At 37.4% G+C, this 20,707-nt stretch overlaps 2 long non-coding RNA genes across 2 annotated transcripts; one reads left to right on the forward strand and one right to left on the reverse strand.

Annotated features, from left to right (window-relative positions):
• Positions 1-1,335: 1,335 nt before the first annotated feature.
• On the reverse strand, positions 1,336-3,083 carry LOC141633941 (uncharacterized). Its single transcript, XR_012538712.1, has 2 exons — positions 2,878-3,083; positions 1,336-1,867 (listed from the first exon to the last, which is right to left on the reverse strand). It is a non-coding gene; the product is annotated as an uncharacterized LOC141633941 (long non-coding RNA).
• A 16,681-nt stretch (positions 3,084-19,764) lies between these two features.
• LOC141634312 (uncharacterized) lies at positions 19,765-20,219 on the forward strand. The gene is made up of 3 exons (XR_012539038.1): positions 19,765-19,843; positions 19,946-20,027; positions 20,123-20,219. It is a non-coding gene; the product is annotated as an uncharacterized LOC141634312 (long non-coding RNA).
• The last annotated feature ends 488 nt before the right edge of the window (positions 20,220-20,707 follow it).

Below are 20,707 nucleotides of genomic sequence, written 5' to 3' on the forward strand. Positions count from 1 at the left end.
CGGTCCCGCTACACAGCGGGTCCGCCTAATCCAACCCTAAACCCTTTCCCGTCCCGTTTTAGGATACCCGCCACCCGTTTAATCTCTTTTATGTACTAGGTACGCTTCGATAGAGTATTGGGTTCATTTCACATATATTGAAGGTACGTTTCGTCTAATTAACCAATTTCCGATAACAAGGGAAAAGGTTTAGGGTTCGATTAGGTGGACCCGCGGTAGCGGGCCGCCTAATCCAACCCTAAACCATTTCCCGTCCCGTTTTAGGATACCCGGCCCCCGTTTAATCCCTTTTACATACTAGGTACGTTTCGAAATAGTATTAGGTTCATTTCACATATATTGTAGGTACGTTTCGTCTAATTAACCCATTTCCGATAACAAGGGAAAGGGTTTAGGGTTGGATTAGGCGGACCCGCGGTAGCGGGCCGCCTAATCCGACCCTGAACCATTTCCCGTCCCGTTTTAGGATACCCGGTCCCCTCGGAAAGGGGTTCACTCTTCCTCTTTTAGGGCTCAGTTTACGGTTCTCGTTTCTATAACAAGGGAAACGGTTTAGGGTTGGATTAGGCGGACCCGCCGTACCGGGCTGCCTAATCCAACCCTAAACTTTTTCCCGTCCCGTTTTAGGATACGCGGCCCCCGTTTAATCCCTATTACGTACTAGGTACGTTTCGAAATAGTATTAGGTTCATTTCACATATATTGTAGGTACGTTTCGTCTAATTAACCCATTTCCGATAACAAGGGAAAGGGTTTAGGGTTTGATTAGGCGGCTCCGCGGTAGCGGGCCGCCTAATAGAACGCTAAGCTCTTTCTCGTCCCACTGTTAGGAGGGGTTTTATGCACTAGATACGTCATTACCTACTAGGTACATTTCAAAAGAGTTCTAAGTTCATTTTAAATGTATAGTAGGTACGCTTCTTCCGAATGATCCCTTTTCAATAATAAAATGAACCAAAATCAATTTATGTTAAAATACTATTTAGGACACTTTAAAAAAAAATTCTGTTAGGCGGTCCTTCAGACTCGGGTCTTCAACTCTAATCTTGACTCCCCCACTCAAAATAATTATCTGTAATCTGATTAATTTCAATAATAGTAAACTATCCTGCATTATTTTGGGTCACTTGCAATTCGGACAAGCAATATATTTAAACCATATTTACCTACAACAGTCAACAATGTACGTAGGGACCAAGAGTATTATAGAAAATGACGGGTCAAGAGATAAGGCGAAGAAGAATAAAAAAGGATCTAAGAATGAAGGTGAGGAAGACGGGAGCACAAGTTAAGCAGGTGTAACTAAACACACATTCTATAAGTAAGTAGTACATATGGCATAAACTCATTTTGTCAATATATAACACTAACTCTGAAACTTTTTAATTATACAAACAAACCAAACACAACAGAGCATTCTGATATCACTTGTCCATTTGTATTACAAATGCAACATTTTAAGTAGAAAATGTAGGCTTTTACTCTAGAAAATTTCATCACTGATTGCGAAAACTATTTCATGAGAAACTAACGGGGGTAACAACTACTGCTGTTCTTAGTCTTCATCACAATGTTGATGCTTTTCGCTGCAATGCACCCTGCAAAAGCCATTCTAGGTGGGAACAGTCCGACTGCCGGCCCATCACTGGCCTGCAAAAGCCAATACTCCCGAAGCTAAAGTCATCGAGCATCGAGTTCCGTTCCCACCTCAATTGAAAGAACCAACAGCAACATCGCCTCTATCTCCGAGCTGCACCCCTTCACTCCTTTAGTCGGCACCTCCCATACAGGCCTTTGACCACTATCGAGCAGCCCAGCGTGAGAGGAAGTGTCTCGGACCACGCAGCAGCACCAAAACTTGACCCACCTGCAAGATCATAAATCTCCAACCACCACCATTTGAATACTCCAAAACGATTATTTTTAAAGCCAACCGGGCTCATTATTCGCTCCATTTCAGAACCAAAACGTACCCAATTTACATCATGGGTCAAGTTGAGTTTTGGATTGGGTTTGGAAAGAGTTTGACATTGGAATTATTATAAAAAAATACATAGCTGAAACTCAGGAAAAATTAGAAGCGAAAAAAACAAAACAGGCTGAAATTATTAAGCAATCCATAACATAGACACACCTGCAATTATTCATGCTTGAAAGTCAAAACTTATATGTGTAATCCTAGGCTCCTAGCCATGTCAACACTTGATTCATGAAAGCATATGAATGAGAAGCAATTTAACAGATTGCATAGCCAAGCAAATTAATCAGAAAAAGAGAGACTTCTCGAAGTTAAAGTGTGAACAAATACAAGAATAAGGTGTTGGTATGTAGTGTGGAAAATATTGTGCATTCTTATTTGTTTAGGTTGAAAAGTAGTAATAAAGACTTATAGCTTATTCTTGGAATGGAGACTACCAAAGTCTACGAAACAAGACCATTAGACAACATTTGTAGTGATAATAGATTAATGTACACCATTATTTCTGCAAAGCTAAACATTCATTTCAAGTTGAATTCTTTCAAGATTCCCTTCACAAAGCAGATTCTTTTCAGATTTAATTCACTACAAATGCTATACTGTACACAGGAAATTAAACCTATTCGGCCTTTGTGGAGCAACAACTCTAACTTGCTTTTGTGAAGTAACAACTCAAACACAGTGTATTTCTACCTAAGTTGCAAATTCATTTACAAAAATCAATTATCCACCTAACGAAGATGAAAAAATTCAGATTTTACAAATCCTAAATTTTCAATTATAACCTAATTTTTCGCTTACAATACAATGATTTATCACAAAATTAAACAGATCTAAAAATCGTAATTAAATCCTAACTTTCTAATTGTGTGAAGAGTAAGAATTCAAATTAAACTAACCTTTTTTCTATAATAGACTGAAATCCGTTCTTGGGAAGGTGGTAGAAGCGGCGGTGGAAGTGACGGCCGATGGTGGAAATTGCGCCGGCGGTGGAAGTGTGAGAGATGATGGAAGTTGATTGTTTGTGGTGGGTTTGTGTTGGGAGTCTGTCGTATGGTTTCAGTTTGGTAGAGAAATAAGAAGGGGAGCTTAAATATGACTTTAATTGGTTAGTTCGTACGGTTCGCACCGTAAATCAGTTCGCACGGGATCCCGCCCCTATATAGGAAATGAGTGATTTATTTGCCTCGAAATGTTACCAAAATTCATTAATCGGGTTGAAAGCGGTGTTTTTAACGATTATAGATAGAGAAATTTGTATATATAGTTTTGTTAGTAGTTTATGATGCTGTGGGATCTGATTGTGATTAATTTGAGATGGACAGACCGAGAGAGTACTTCCTCCGTATTTAATCAGATGTAAACAAATGATTGAGACGGAGAGAGTACTTTGATAAGAGACTTATCTAGCTGTCGATTGTGAACAAAAAAATGAAATGAATCAATTAATCATTTTGAAAGCGGTGTTTTTAACAATTATAAATAGTGAAATTTGTAATTTGTATAAGTATTTAGCAGTTTATGATATTGAGGTTAATGAATGTGATTTAGTTAATTGATAAGAGTGAGATTATTTGGTGTGTAGAAGAGTAGGCAGGGAATGCGGCGAGAGACAACAAAACGACCAGGATAGCACATTCAATTGGATGTAAGAAATGATGAGGAGCTAAGCAAGTTACCTGGACAGGTGACAATTGCAAATGGTGGTGTGATGCCGAATATTCATCAGACATTGTTGCCGAAGAAGGCAACTGGTGGTAACAGCGATATTGGCTCGGCTTCTCAGGAGTTCTAGATTGTGTTTTCTGGTTGTGATTAAGTAGTGAAAGACAGATAAAACTTCGGATTTTGAGTGTATTAACTTTGTTTAGTTTATAAGCTTATTAATCGATTTAGCCGATGGTAGAGATGAAGCTAGAAGAACAATTTCTGTTTTGGATGTTATGTTTTCCTGTAATGGAATTGATCGAGTAATTAGTCTGTTTCTTCAACACTCTTATTTGAGGATGTCTTTAACGTTCAACTTAATTGTTGCTGTTCTTGTGTTCAGATCCTTTTCGTTTCTTTTTCTTCCATTTTATTATTGGAGACTATTTTCAAGTATTATTTCTTTGCCAGTTATCATTGATATGTGAGTTTCCAAGCATTACCGATAAATCCTAATTATATTGTCATGATCTATAGATTGTCATCAAGGGTGCCATTATAGATGTTTTCTACACTAAAACTGGCAATGATGACCCTTAAAAATCATAGTTGTTGGTTGCATCCTTGATTTCTTCTTCTGATACAATTTTCATCTATCCTCTAATTGTATAGTCCTTGCTTAAAACAATCATCATTTTTCAACCACTATACCGCCATTTTGACAGCATATGGAAAATAGTGAATGTATAAACTATCTTTTGACAATCTGTCAAAATCACGATTATTTGGTAGCGGGCCGCCTAATCCAGCCCTAAACCCTTTCCCGTCCAGTTTTAGGATATCCTGCCCCCTCAGAAAGGGGTTCACCCTTCCCCTTTTAGGGCTCAGTTTACGGTTCCCGTTCCGATAACAAGGGAAAGGGTTTAGGGTTGGATTAGGCGGCTCCGCGGTAGCGGGCCGCCTAATCAAACCCTAAACCCATTCCCTTCCCGTTTTAGGATACCCGACCCCCCGTTTATTCCCTTTTACTTGGTACGTTTCGAAAGAGTGGTAGGTTCATTTTGAATGTATAGTAGATACGTTTCTTCATGAACTTTGAGCTTCTCCGAAAAAGAAGATAGATGAAATTTTATTTTACGCGTAGCGCGCCGGCTAATCAAAACCTTAAACCCTTTCTCGTCCCACTTTAAGGAGAATTTTATGCACTAGATACGTCTTTAGCTACTAGGTACGTTTCGAAATAGTCTTAGGTTCATTTTAAATATATTGTTGGTACGTTTCGCCTAAATAACCCATTTCCGAGATAACAAGGAAAGGGTTTAGGGTTGGATTAGGCGGACCCGCAAATCCAACCCTAAACCCTTTCCCCGTCCCATTTTAGGATACCCGCCCCCGTTTAATCCTTTTTACGTACTAGGTACATTTCGAAATAGTCTTAGGTTCATTTTAAATATATTGTAGGTACGTTTCGTCTAAATAACCCATTTCGATAACAAGGGAAATGGTTTAGGGCTGGATTAGGTGGACCCGCGGTAGCGGGTCGCCTAATCCAACCTTAAACCCTTTCTCGTCCCGTTTTAGGATAGCCGTCCCCCGTTTAATCTCTTTTTTTTGTAATAGGTACGTTTCGATAGAGTATTAGGTTCATTTCACATATATTGTAGGTACGTTTCGTCTAATTAACCCATTTGCGATAACAAGGGAAAGGGTTTAGGGTTCGATTAGGCGGACCTGCGGTAGCGGGCCGCCTAATCCAACCCTAGACCCTTTCCCGTCCCGTTTTAGGATACCCGACCCCCGTTTAATCCCTTTTACGTACTAGGTACGTTTCGAAATAGTATTAGGTTCATTTCACATATATTGTAGGTACGTTTCGTCTAATTAACCCATTTCCGATAACAAGGGAAAGGGTTTAGGCGGCCCCGCGGTAGCGGGCGACCTAATCCAACCCTAAACCCTTTCCCGTCCCGTTTTAGGATACCCGGTCCCCTCGGAAAGGGGTTCACCCTTCACCTTTTAGGGCTCAGTTTACGGTTTCCGTTTCAAAAACAAGGGAAAGGGTTTAGGGTTGGATTAGGCGGTCCCGCTACACAGCGGGTCCGCCTAATCCAACCCTAAACCCTTTCCCGTCCCGTTTTAGGATACCCGCCACCCGTTTAATCTCTTTTATGTACTAGGTACGCTTCGATAGAGTATTAGGTTCATTTCACATATATTGAAGGTACGTTTCGTCTAATTAACCCATTTCCGTTAACAAGGGAAAAGGTTTAGGGTTCGATTAGGTGGACCCGCGGTAGCGGGCCGCCTAATCCAACCCTAAACCATTTCCCGTCCCGTTTTAGGATACCCGGCCCCCGTTTAATCCCTTTTACATACTAGGTACGTTTCGAAATAGTATTAGGTTCATTTCACATATATTGTAGGTACGTTTCGTCTAATTAACCCATTTCCGATAACAAGGGAAAGGGTTTAGGGTTGGATTAGGCGGACCCGCGGTAGCGGGCCGCCTAATCCGACCCTGAACCATTTCCCGTCCCGTTTTAGGATACCCGGTCCCCTCGGAAAGGGGTTCACTCTTCCTCTTTTAGGGCTCAGTTTACGGTTCCCGTTTCTATAACAAGGGAAGGGGTTTAGGGTTGGATTAGGCGGACCCGCCGTACCGGGCTGCCTAATCCAACCCTAAACTTTTTCCCGTCCCGTTTTAGGATACGCGGCCCCCGTTTAATCCCTTTTACGTACTAGGTACGTTTCGAAATAGTATTAGGTTCATTTCACATATATTGTAGGTACGTTTCGTCTAATTAACCCATTTCCGATAACAAGGGAAAGGGTTTAAGGTTTGATTAGGCGGCTCCGCGGTAGCGGGCCGCCTAATAGAACGCTAAGCTCTTTCGTCCCCACATGTTAGGAGGGGTTTTATGCACTAGATACGTCATTACCTACTAGGTACATTTCAAAAGAGTTCTAAGTTCATTTTAAATGTATAGTAGGTACGCTTCTTCCGAATGACCCTTTTTCAATAATAAAATGAACCAAAATCAATTTCTGTTAAAATACTATTTAGGACACTTTAAAAAAAAATTCTGTTAGGCGGTCCTTCAGAATCGGGTCTTCTACTCTAATCTTGACTCCCCCACTCAAAATAAATATCTGTAATCTGATTAATTTCAATAATAGTAAACTATCCTGCATTATTTTCGGTCACTTGCAATTCGGACAAGCAATATATTTAAACCATATTTACCTACAACAGTCAACAATGTACGTAGGGACCAAGAGTATTATAGAAAATGACGGGTCAAGAGATAAGGCGAAGAAGAATAAAAAAGGATCTAAGAATGAAGGTGAGGAAGACGGGAGCACAAGTTAAGCAGGTGAAACTAAACACACATTCTATAAGTAAGTAGTACATATGGCATAAACTCATTTTGTCAATATATAACACTAACTCTGAAACTTTTTAATTATACAAACAAACCAAACACAACAGAGCATGATATCACTTGTCCATTTGTATTAAAAATGCAACATTTTAAGTAGAAAATGTAGGCTTTTACTCTAGAAAATTTCATCACCGATTATAAAACTATTTCATGAGAAACTAACGGGGTAACAACTCATCATTGTTCTTAGTCTTTATCACAATGTTGATGCTTTTCGCTGCAATGCACCCTGCAAAAGCCATTCTAGGTGGGAACAGTCCGACTGCCGGCCCATCACTGGCCTGCAAAAGCCAATACTCCCGAAGCTAAAGTCATCGAGCATCGAGTTCCGTTCCCACCTCAATTGAAAGAACCAACAGCAACATCGCCTCTATCTCCGAGCTGCACCCCTGCACTCCTTTAGTCGGCACCTCCCATACAGGCCTTTGACCACTGTCGAGCAGCCTAGCGTGAGAGGAAGTGTCTCGGACCACGCAGCAACACCAAAACTTGACCCACCTGCAAGATCATAAATCTCCAACCACCACCATTTGAATACTCCAAAACGATTATTTTTAAAGCCAACCGGGCTCATTATTCGCTCCATTTCAGAACCAAAACGTATCCAATTTACATCATGGGTCAAGTTGAGTTTTGGATTGGGTTTGGAAAGAGTTTGACATTGGAATTATTATAAAAAAAATACATAGCTGAAACTCAGGAAAAATTAGAAGCGAAAAAAACAAAACAGGCTGAAATTATTAAGCAATCCATAACATAGACACACCTGCAATTATTCATGCTTGAAAGTCAAAACTTATATGTATAATCCTAGGCTCCTAGCCATGTCAACACTTGATTCATGAAAGCATATGAATGAGAAGCAATTTAACAGATTGCATAACCAAGCAAATTAATCAGAAAAAGAGAGACTTCTCGAAGTTAAAGTGTGGACAAATACAAGAATAAGGTGTTGGTATGTAGTGTGGAAAATATTGTGCATTCTTATTTGTTTAGGTTGAAAAGTAGTAATAAAGACTTATAGCTTATTCTTGGAATGGAGACTACCAAAGTCTACGAAACAAGACCATTAGACAACATTTGTAGTGATAATAGATTAATGTACACCATTATTTCTGCAAAGCTAAACATTCATTTCAAGTTGAATTCTTTCAAGATTCCCTTCACAAAGCGATTCTTTTCGATTTAATTCACTACAAATGCTATATCAGTACACGAAATTAAACCTATTCGGCCTTTGTGGAGCAACAACTCTAACTTGCTTTTGTGAAGTAACAACTCAAACACAGTGTATTTCTACCTAAGTTGCAAATTCATTTACAAAAATCAATTATCCACCTAACGAAGATGAAAAAATTCAGATTTTACAAATCCTAAATTTTCAATTATAACCTAATTTTTCGCTTACAATACAATGATTTATCACAAAATTAAACAGATCTAAAAATCGTAATTAAATCCTAACTTTCTAATTGTGTGAAGAGTAAGAATTCAAATTAAACTAACCTTTTTTCTATAATAGACTGAAATCCGTTCTTGGGAAGGTGGTAGAAGTGGCGGTGGAAGTGACGACCGATGGTGGAAGTGGCGCCGGCGGTGGAAGTGTGAGAGACGATGGAAGTTGATTGTTTGTGGTGGGTTTGTGTTGGGAGTCTGTCGTATGGTTTCAGTTTGGTAGAGAAATAAGAAGGGGAGCTTAAATATGACTTTAATTGGTTAGTTCGTACGGTTCGCACCGTAAATCAGTTCGCACGGGATCCCGCCCCTATATATATATATATATATATATATATATATATATATTGATGTAGATTTATTTATCTATACTTTGAAACTAGTGTTAAACCCGTGCAGAAATTGCACGGGTCGTAATAATAATTAAATGTTCAAATTTCAGTGCAATACATAAAAACATATTATCTCATCGGAGGTGGCGCCCAAATTGAGTGTCTCCCTCTCACATGCATTCTTAAGTGCAGGGGTCCCCACTCACCCATGTGAGAGGGTGGCGCCCAAATTGAGTGTCACCCGGTGGCGCCCTTTCATTTTCCTTATCTCAATAGTATGGGAATGAACAATCCTAAATTAGGCCGACATTCTCACTGTTATAAAAGCTCATATGATATGACTATAATATGAGTATGATTTATGAAACTACTACTCATTTCGTCCCGATCACTTGTCATCTATATTTATATATTATTCATTTGTTATCTAGTCTATATTAGCTAAGCTGTTTTTGTTTTTACTAAATAACAAACATGCCCACAAATTTTAGAATAAGGTGGTTTTATACTGTGAGACGGTCCATTTTTATAAAAATTATTCATCGAATGCTGATAAACAATTTGTATTTTTAGACATTGAAACCGTTCCACAGGGTAAAATCATCTCGTAAATAGTAATAGCTATCGTCTTACACAAATCATCATTTAAGACGGGTAAGTATTCAGTGATTAAAATACTTTTCACAAAAAATAAAAATAAAAATAATTTGTGGAGTCTGAGGGAGTAATTATAAATTTAAAATATCGAGTTATTAAAATAATTGTAATTCTTGCGTAACAATTTGTGATAAGTGATAACCATATGATAACAATTGTGATTTATTATGAATGATTCTTTACATGTTGTTTTAAACTTATTTGATTTTATGGCTTGAAGATTTAAATTTTGATTTTTTTTTGCAAGGAATATGATTTTATTTTTTATATTTTATATGATTTTATCAACCAAAAAATTTAAACTTTTTCCGATTATTTTATTTTATGTTTTCTCAAATATAGATCTAAAGAATAAGTGTTGATTTGTATTTATTATGTTATATTATCAAACAAAAAATAAATAGTTAATATTATAAATATAAATTTTTAAATTCATTGATTAGTTATTCTTTAGATATAATTTTGTAAATATTATAATTTTTAGATTTTAGATGTTCTTAATTAACCACTCATCATTGTTAAGATTAAACATTTGAAATATGATTAATTAGAATAGGAATTGAGTTGAGGAGAGAGGGTAATTAATTGGCATAGAAAACATGGTGGGGCTCATATGTTAATTATTCTTAAAACTTATCAGCCAATCAAAAGCCAAGAAAAAACTTGGCTTTTATACTAGGTAGATATTAGCTATAAAATCGTTGTGTATTATTCTAGTACACTCATGAATTGGGTTGGATTAGGCCTAAACATGTGAACCTATTTAATCGATGCAAGCCTTTGCTTGGATTATGCCAAGCTTGGGCCATAAGAGAATAAACGTGTATGGTAATTTTTTTTAAAAAAATTTTAACTAAGAAAGATTAAGATGGGATAGGAACATTGGGTATTACGGTCATTGTTCTTTTGACATATAATTTTTATGGACATAAAGTGAATAAAGCTCATGTAGCTTGGATATCACTTAGTCCACAGTCATCAACGCATTTAATGAAGTAAGGAATTAATCTCAGCAGTACCCCGGCTTTAGGCCCTTGAATAGTCCTAGCTATGTCCCTACGGCTTTTCTATTGAGGTTCTCTTTCACATACTATTAAGGGCGAAAATATATCTAAAGCCCTTATAAATGTCCAAAGTTTCTCTAAAACGTTGGTTATGAACAGAGAAGCGATGCTTTCTTGTCTCACGTGATGAACACCTTTCTACTTGTTCTTTGCTCTTTAAACTTCTTTTTTGTTGATTGTTGCTTCTGTATTGTCTATCTCATTCTTCTCTCATTCTTCTTCGTCTCTCATTGTTCTTCACCTGGTTATTTTGAGCTCTTTCATTCTCCTTTTCTGCATCTCTAATCATGTCTTTCATCTGCTAATTTCTTCTTTTTTTTCATTTGCTTGCTTTGTGTACTTATCAGGTTGATTTATTTCCTTATTTTGTTTTTGATTTCACCGATTTTGATAGCTTTCTCCTGCTCCGATGCTGGTGTTGACGGCGACGGCGATGGAGACCACCATGATTATTTGTGGTGATGATTGTAGCTCTGGTAATTCATCACTTTTCGTGCTTTACACTTTCTCGGACCTAATAATTCAATTAGGGTTTTGCTTTATCTTGATTATCAGTCAATAATCAAATTCCTTATTGAATTTTAAGGTTTTTTGTTTGATCTGTGTATTGAGAAGTTTCGGACGATTCAAAACCGTTTTTCTGACAGTTTTAAGCCATTGATTTCTACCAGGTTGAGGCTTTGGATGGTTTTGACTTCCCTTGTAAACAATCTTAGTCACTTGTCCTTCGACTATTTCTCAACGTTCTTCTTTGTTGGGCAATTCGGGTATGAACACTTGTAATAACTTCTGGGATTTTCACTGCCCTTTACTTGTATTTGACCGTATTTTCTACAGCACTAGCCATCTTCAGCTCTATTCATCTGAGCTATTGGTTGAGAGTTATTGTAGTTCCTTTGCAGATTTGGGTATGGCTGTGTAGTTATAATTTTTAGGGGTATGATTTGATTCGGTTTAAATACAGATTGTGTACTTGTTTGTTCATTGCTGTTTGTATCATTTTGTTTCTTGGGTTCATTCACATTTCATCCTTCTCGCATTCAATATCGCCGGGACTCACATGTTAAATATAAGTTGCTCTCATGTTTCAATTCAATTTAGTATAAAAAAACGATGGAACTAATATTCATATTGACAAATTACATAACTTGTGCACTTTTGTAATCGATTTGAAGTTCTATTTGGCAAGACTATCACCAAAACAGTAATATGTTACTTCCTTGATTAGATTCTTCGATCAATGAGGGGCTGTTAGCTTTATTCTATGACTGTTACCGACTTGGGTGTCTTTTCTTATCATGTTTGGGCGTTTTTAGAGCTGATTGAAGTAAGCATCTCGAAATTTGAGAACGACTTAGATATAATGAAGGGTCATTTATATCCACTTTCGGAGTTTCATCATCACCAAGTTGGTCCTCTTCTTCTAAATCTGGTTAAACAAGGGTTGGCAAGAAATTAAAGATATTTCTTTTCAACTTATGTTGCTGATATACTCATTTAGGAGTAATTAGACACAGGACTATGGCCCAAGTATCAGACAAGGATACAAGAGGTAGTACTAAGAGTCCAGAGTTATTACAACCATGAACACAAATCCTTAGTTTTCCCACTTAGTAGAAAGGTCTTGCAAGATAACTTATGTTACTGACATAGTCTTGTGTTGGTTTTTTTACTCCCATTTCAATCGATTTTCCCTTTCATTTTCATCGTTTACTCTACTGTTTTTTTCTTCGGTTTTTTTCTTATTTCAATGATCGCTTTGTTTACTCTTTCTTTTCTTGAATTTACCTTTTTTTTCATTACCAAATAAAGTTGAAGTCTTTTACTAATTTTACATTTTGTTAGGGTGAATTAGGGTTGACATTCATAAAATGAGGGGCACTACTATAATAGATGTTTTCATGATAAACTGTTTTGGGTTGTGCTTAGTGTCAAATTTTTAAAGAGTGAGGACTCGAGTATGTTTAATTAATGGTATTCCATTTGTTTACTCTTCTTTCTTCTTTGTATTGTCTCTCAAAAAATCTGGCCACAATCTTAAAAGAGGTGGTTGGCCTGTAATTTTTGGTAAAATCTTAGGAATTTATCTTCTTTCTGATCTCTCTGATTATTTTGAGTGCTGATTTATTCGAATTTATTTCTTGTTTTACTTTTCGTGCACTTTTCAGAACTGGTGAATGTCATTTGTTCATTTGTGATTTTTTTTATGTGTGACGACGTCCAGTTCGGGTTGATTTCAGTTGCATTCATGTGTTGCCTTGTTCATTTGCTGAAATGGTTTCAATTTCTTGGTAATTGGTTGTGTTAATTGTTCAAGTCTTACAAGGTTCTGTTAATTAGTCATCTATTGCGAATTTTATACTCGGTTCAGGTTGATTTCAATTGCTAAATTTATATTTTTACAGTTACTCGATTGTTCATGTGTTGCTGTGTTCATTTGCTCATTTGCTGAAATGGTTTCGATTTCTTGTTGATTTGTTTTGTTAATTGTTCAAGTGTTATAAGGCTGTGTTAATTGTTCATCTACTGTGATTTCTATACTTAGTTGATTACTGAATCTGGAAGGAGTGTAGAATAACTTGGTTCGTTGCTTCCTATTTGGTCTTTGCTCTATGTTCAACTTCTCAACATTTGATTGGTTACTTAATCTGGATGTTATTTGGCTTCTGACGACCGCTTCATTTTTATTTTGATGACTCCTCTGATGCTCTGATACTAGAGTATTGGATAATTTCAGTTGATATACATGTCATCTGTGAATTATTTGTTTATAGACTTTCCTTTGTTGTGCGTTGACTTAATTTTTTTGGGAATAGGATCATCAATTGAATTGTTGTTGACTTGTGATGTTGTCTTTGATTCGTATTTAAATATGTGGAGAAGTTGGAGAGAGCGGACTACAGTGTAGAGGGCCAAGACTAGAATTGTTCCTGAGCAGAATATATTGTTGGAGTGTATAATTTCTTGCGTACTTCTTGGTCTTTACTCTATGTTCAGCATCTCAACATGTGACATGTGTGTTGTGCAGTATCACTGGAGATGGCGTCGAGTGGAAGTACGGCTAAGCATATAGTTCCTGATAGATGTAGGTGTGGTCTCACAACTGCTAATTTCTTCGTTTGCTGTTCTACTTGATGTAGATGTTCTATGTCCACTTAGGGTCGTCTCAGTTTTGTTTTTTTCTATCTTTCTATAGCATAGGGTGGGGGTGTTGTGTTTAAGAGCCCAACCGCAAATGTAATTTCACTAACATGCTGTTTGCTAATATTGGGGTTGTATTGGTCAGGGTAATAGCTCACAAGAGAGCATCTATGTTCGGTTTATTTGTTGTTCAGGCGGTACTAATTGAAAGACTATTTATTGTGTAAAGCTTTATAGGGCCCAACTTGTAGGAGTAGATTGTTTGGGTATGGTTGCGCGCAAAATGTTGCTTGTGAACAGTAGGCCAGTATTTTTGTGCGAGCCACGTGAGGAGCAGTGTTTGCACTGTTGTATTTCTTTATTCTTCTCCTGCATTTCTCCTTTACTTTTCATCTATTTGGGCTCCAATTTCCACTTTCCTCATCGGTAAATCCCTATTTTCCTCCCCTTCACTCATTTCCTCCTTCGATTTTCATCCACCAAATCTGCATATACTCCATATTTCCCTTATATGATCAAGGGAGAGATGGTTGCAACCTCTGTCAATTCAAATTTCCTCTGTCCATTTTCAATTCAACTGTGATTTTGTGAAATCCTTTGTTAATGGCGCTACTTCTTGTATGCATGCAACCTATGTCAATCAATCCAATGATATGATCAAGGTTTTCGATTTCCTCCCCCCTTTTTCCCTACATTTGTAAAGAAGTAATATTTATGTTGTTTAACTTTGTAATTTGGGTTATTTTCATGATTTTGTTAGATTGATTCTTTGCATCGATTTTTTTGTTATTTTAACAATTGTTAAGAGGGTCACGACTCGTGGAGCTGTTCATGAGATTAGGCAATTGCAAATGATGTTGAGGAACCTGACAAGTAATATGACTTTCCAGGAGGCTTATGACATGACTGGAAGGATTCTTGGTATAACGGTGTGCTCTCCACGAAAACATGAACGTCCCCGTTGTCTTAACTATTTGACCTCGCCCCATGTAGTTATATGGAGCGCTGTCACAGCATCTTGTGCCTTTCCCGGGCTTTTTGAGGCCCAGGAGCTGATGGCTAAAGATAGGTTTGGTGAACTTGTACCTTACCACCCACCATCCCATCTTGGTCCGAAAGAAGGCACAAGCCCTAAGACGTAGGTGGAGAGATGGTAGCTTGGAGATTGACTTACCCATGATGCAACTGAAGGAGTTGTTCAATGTTAACCACTTCATTGTTAGTCAAGCAAATCCACATATTGCTCCTTTTCTGAGGTTGAAGGAATTTATGAGAGCTTATGGGGGCAACTTTGCTGCCAAGGTATTATAGTTTTCAAACTATAAACTTTCATTTCTGCTTTATGGCTTCCGTGGTTCTTCTCTCTGATATGATCTTGCATTAGTGTTTTTTATCTGTAGATATTAAGAGGTACATTGGGAAGACGAGAAAATGGTGGGTGAGTGGGGAGGAGGGAGGGTCTTGAAAATCAGTTGATTATTTTAGGCATAGTTGGTAGTTCTTTCCCCCTTTTTTCTTTTTTCTGTAAGTAGTATCTTTGAAGTATAATGAAAGTAACTCAAATTGCCCTCTTAATTTGAACTTCTTATTTGTCGCGGAGTAGATTGCCACACTTTTCATCAAGGATTGGGGAAGCACCCTATGTATAGGTGAAGAGCAACATATCCCCCTTACAGCACATGGAACAGGAGCCTCTTTGGAGGTTTGTGGACCGTGATGATAGGGGTAATGTAACTAATGTTGCTCTCGGAGATTTCTTGCTAAACCATCCATCCTGAAATAACATTTCTTTACTTCAGTCTCCTAGTGACCAACTGCAGAATTTGCTGATAGATAGCAAATGGGGAAATCAATTGAATGATGGGAAACACAGAACAGAAAAAAAAAATACTATAAATCTTATGGATCTTAACCTCTAGGTTTTGGTTGAAATCACTTATAGCTGCATTATTATGAGTGTTAATATGTCATAGCTATGTTTTGCTCCAATGGGATCAAAGTCTTTGCTTCGGCTATGAAATATGATGGAATAAAGCAGAATGACCCACTAACCTCTTTCCGCTTCTTATATGATAAAATAGTTGTTAATTTTTATTATACAGCAATGCCGGAAACAGCATATTTGTTCTGTCAACACTAGGGTAAGTCTGTTTGCAAGGACCCCTTTATTGAGACACAAGAGTGATGTTATTTCGTTGCTGAAAGTAGCTACTACTAGGGCATCCCCTCCTTGGATATTTCTAACTACAACCTCAATGTGATGCAATTCATTGTGCCACTTTTTTTTATCTACATATATCTTTCATCTGTAAGCTTAATATTGGCAACTAATAGTGGCTCAATACTTGTAGCTTGCTCAACTGGCTGAGATGGAAGTAAAACACGATGCAACCAGATATCGAACCGGGTTTTTCTTTGGGTGGAATTGCTAAATTGTTTGCTCAGGCTTGGGAGGGTGATGTCACTGTTGTGATGCCTGCCACACTTGCTCAGGTATGCAAGTTTTTTATTAGCTTGTTCCTCGCGATGCGTGGGTGCCTACTTTCACTTTTGTGGTTCAACTGAACTTGTTTTCGTGGATTATCAGTTTTTGTTTACAGTTTGTTGCTTAATACGGAGTATTAGATATCATGGCTTGGTGTTCACATATGAAACTTGGATATATTTAGTTCGATTATGAATGATTGTGGAGGGAAGTATGCAGCCTTACTCTTGTGTTAGCAACACATATAGGCTGTTTTTAGATGACCCAAAATGAAAATTGTGTCGTGAATTCTGTTTACTTCTCAATAAAAAATGTAAACACCTCAGGTTTAGTAAGTCATTTTTCCTTATTCCATCAAATTCTAGAACCAAAGAGTAAATAATTTGGCTACATTAAAAATGGATAATGTGAGTTGATGAATACTTGCAATAAAAACAATTATGTGAAAAGTTTTGTTGTTTGGTCTTTCTTAGTTACAACCATGATATTAAATTTCGGTTTAGATATCAAAACCGACCGTCATAGCCTCAAACCAAAAATATTGGTCGATATGACCTCAAGATGCGATCTCCATTTCTCCAAAACATTGATTACTTGGACGTGGATTGGGGTCGCAACCCATATATAAAACCATTTTTACAACCGAGAAAGTTCTTAAGTTGACATTCAGCTATTCCCTCTTCGTGACTTGTTTTACATTCCCATTTGAGCTATGTACGTTTGAGCTATCCCCTCTCGGTGATTTGTCTTACGTTTGTGACCTAACATTCAAAGATAAGTGTGTTACATTTTTCGTCTTGAAGCATGCTTTTACTACTTTTCCAAGAATAGTGGGATTGGCACTTCATAATTCATCCTTTATGAGATTGAATCGTAGCATGTTGTTGAATATAATATTCACCGTTTGTGAGTTCGTGCTTCTGTGTGGCACATTACAATCCCTGTAACATGGTCGTTGAGTGTTTAGTGTTCCACAATATTACCATGGTGCCTCAATGGATTGGTTCCTATTTGACGCGGCCACGCGGGGTAAGGGGGATGTATATACGTGGCCTTACTCTATGTTAAAAGCATAGAGACTCTTATGCTGAGTTGCTGACCGTAATGAAAATTGCACTTTGACTAAGATTTGATGTGGATTTTTTTTGTTCGTCCACCAGTATTCAAAAATTATCCAGAACCCATCATATGGAGAGCTCCAAAAGGCGGCAAATCAGGGTAGACGGAGCACCTGGGAGAAGCTTGCTGCTATAAAATCCAATTGTGGCATTGAACTTGCTTTGGATTGTAATTAAGTTTTTGATTTACCTTGATTATCAGTCATTTATCAAGTTACCCGTTCATTTTTACGGTTTTTAGTTTGATTGCTTGATTGAGATGCCTATGGGCTGGCTTTATTGAGTCGGTTTCAGTGTCAGTGGTGGCGATGATGACGATAAACACAAATACTGGTAACATATTTCATTTGGTCAGCTGGAATGAGAAACTTAAGCAATCGTCGAGTCAAATGGGAAATGTCATGTATATTAGGTCTGGTACTTAGGTTGGTTGTGGCTTTCTCGATACAACCATATAGTTGTTCACTCACATAGTCAGCATAGACTAAGTCTTATTTTGCGTACATGCGCAGCCCGTCAAAAAATAAAGAATGCTCAATGATATCACCTGCTATAGTGCAAATCCAGGTGGTGAGATCTGCTATTACTGGTACTGCATGACATGTGAGATTCTGCCCCGGGCCGTTGGAGATGTTATAGTTGTATATGGTAAGTGATTCTTCACGGTTTGTTTAATTGTCTGGTGGACGTATCCATTTCTAACGGTTTGATCTATTATTCCTAATGGTTTGATCGACTATCCATTCCTAACGGTTTGTTTAATTGTCTGGTTGACGTATCCATTATACTACTAAGCGCAGGATATGGGCATGTTTTGTGTTGTTCAATAATTAATTTGCTCTTGTATTAACGGGTCAAGAATAATTTACTAGATCATTTCCCTTGAGTAGGATTGTCTCTTGTTTTTTTAGACTTGGGTTTCCTGGCTATAAATTATCCAAAGTAACTCATGCGTCAAAGAAATACTGTATGATTTTTCCTCAAAGCATACTAAACGTATGCTTCTTTTGATGATCGTCCAATTACTTTATATATAAATTTCGAGATCTTAAAGATGATTGGAAGTAAAGTGGTGGTCTCAAAGCTCCTGTTTGATTCTTATCTTCTAAGTAGCCGCACCATGTTCTGGAATTAAGTATTTTAATGCTTATCTATGTGGACAGTCTGAATTAGATGAGTGTGTATTTTTTCGGATAATACATAGTGTCGTACATTGCAGAAACCATATGAGGAGAATGAGAATGAGGATGAGGAGGAGCCGTTTTAAGCTCAAAGGTTCTAATAACTTGTGTTGGTTGAACATGAAAATTAGTTGGTAAGCCGAGACTTGGAGCAATAAAGTAGAAGATTAGTAGATCTATATAGCGAATTATCAATTATTTGCTCTAATTCATTTATGCAATAGCAAAACAAGAACAACCCAGTTGTTATCAATTATTTCCTCTAATTCATTTAATCTCCCATTTCAACTGATTTTTCCTTGCACCTCACAATCCTAATGAGTTCTTTTTATTATGTTTTCCTACTAAATCCTCTGCTCCCCTATATAATTTGAGATTATTTTCATAAATTTGCTGTTAATTATTAGCCATTTTATGATCTGGGTTGTTCTTGTTTTGCTATTTAGTGGTTGGGTATATTAGGTCAGAAAAGGCACACACTTTTACAATAAAAGTTAGCTCATTTTTGCTTTATACTTGATAAAATATTTATTGCGTGGGACGGTCTTATTCTATAATTTGTTTATTTTGGTGAAGTTGAGATCTTTAGCTTTCTAACATTGTTTATTGATTTCTTTAGGAAGTTATTGTAAAAGATTAAACAATGGAGTCGAGTGCTCCAAATTAAACCATAGTGCTTGTATCAAAGAAGCAGGAAAGAAAAGCTTGCTAGAGCTTATAATTTTGGAGATGGTGTGAATCTTGGTGGCGGGTTTGTGGAGGTAAGTAACCGAGACTAGCATTTGGAGACTTTTTCCTGTCATAATGCATGTGTACCTCACCTTAGGTGTGGAGTTTGTGTCATGGGTCGATGGACAGTGGAGCCACCTTGTGCATGTTTCAAATCTTACAAGTTGCGATTGACTGATTGGTTCTGTTTAATTTCCTCTGTAGCGCAATTAAGTAGACTGGCCAATTATAATTATTTTTACAGTAGCCAATGCAAAGAAAATGATTAGCAACAATCTAGATCATTTTGAATTGGTATGCCTTCAGTAAACCGGATTACGGTGTAAGTTAATCTAGGTTAACCGTAGGGCTCGGATTCGGTTCATAGAGAATGCAGTAGAGTCAAAATTTTGGGGGGAGAACTTTTCCGCCATTGTGGTCCTACACAGCTCGAACCCCGACCAAACCGGATGGTGCAAACCCCTTAGAAAATTAATACTCTATATATGTATGCATGGGTCAAGCAGCAAGAAATGATTTTGAGTGATTTTACATAGGTTTTGGCTGCAACTCAAACTCATGGAGAGGCAGGAAAGAGGTGGTTCCAGTGTGACAGTTTTTCTGGGTATTTGAGGTACATGCTTAGTACTCTTTAATATTCTGTTTTTCTAAAGAAGCTTGATAACATTGAGTAGCTTGACTAACAAAGATCCTATTTCTTTAATGATTTCTGTAGGACTCAAAGTACAAGAATGTGGAGTATTATTATTTTATCTGATGATCATCTCTACCAAATGGATTACATGGACTTTGTGCAGGTAGTAGTGTAGTACTCACTTTCTGTCTGATGAATAGGCATATTTGTCGAGTTGTTGATGATTCATTCTAACTTACGTGTTATCCTGCATAACAGAAGCACATTGACAGCAATGCTGATATTACAGTTTCATGTGTGATTGTGTTCCCATGGATGACAGGTATACATTCTTGTTTTCATGTGTTCCCATGGATGACAGTGTATTTGATGATGCATATCTATAATATCCAAATATCATTTAGTTCGTAACAAAATTTAAAACTTTTTTTGTGCTTTCTGAGACAATGGATATGCTCGATATTAGTAGAGCTATTGCTTATGACTGCAAATTTTCTCCTAGGCACTAAAGAAAAGTGACTATCAGCGTTTAACTGATTCAAAGCGAAAACTGAAGGGGTAGTCGGTTGGTGGCGTTCTCGTGCAGCTACCTTTATTGAAAACTACGACACCAGGTTTAATTGGGAAAGGATAGGATGTACCTCAACAAAAATTGGGAGAATGTATGGAATTCATTTGAAAAGACGGGATCCATTTTAGTGAATAGATGGTAAATCTGAGATGGAATACTTTACCCAGTTGAGTTGAACGCTAAAGGTGTGCAGAATTAAAGAAGAATCGGCTTAGAATTCAGAGAAACAATAGATACCACCCAGATGAGTGAGTAATGAGTTAATTAAGTAG

Source organism: Silene latifolia, chromosome Y, assembly GCF_048544455.1.
Source record: "Silene latifolia isolate original U9 population chromosome Y, ASM4854445v1, whole genome shotgun sequence".
Taxonomy (NCBI): Eukaryota; Viridiplantae; Streptophyta; class Magnoliopsida; order Caryophyllales; family Caryophyllaceae; genus Silene; species Silene latifolia.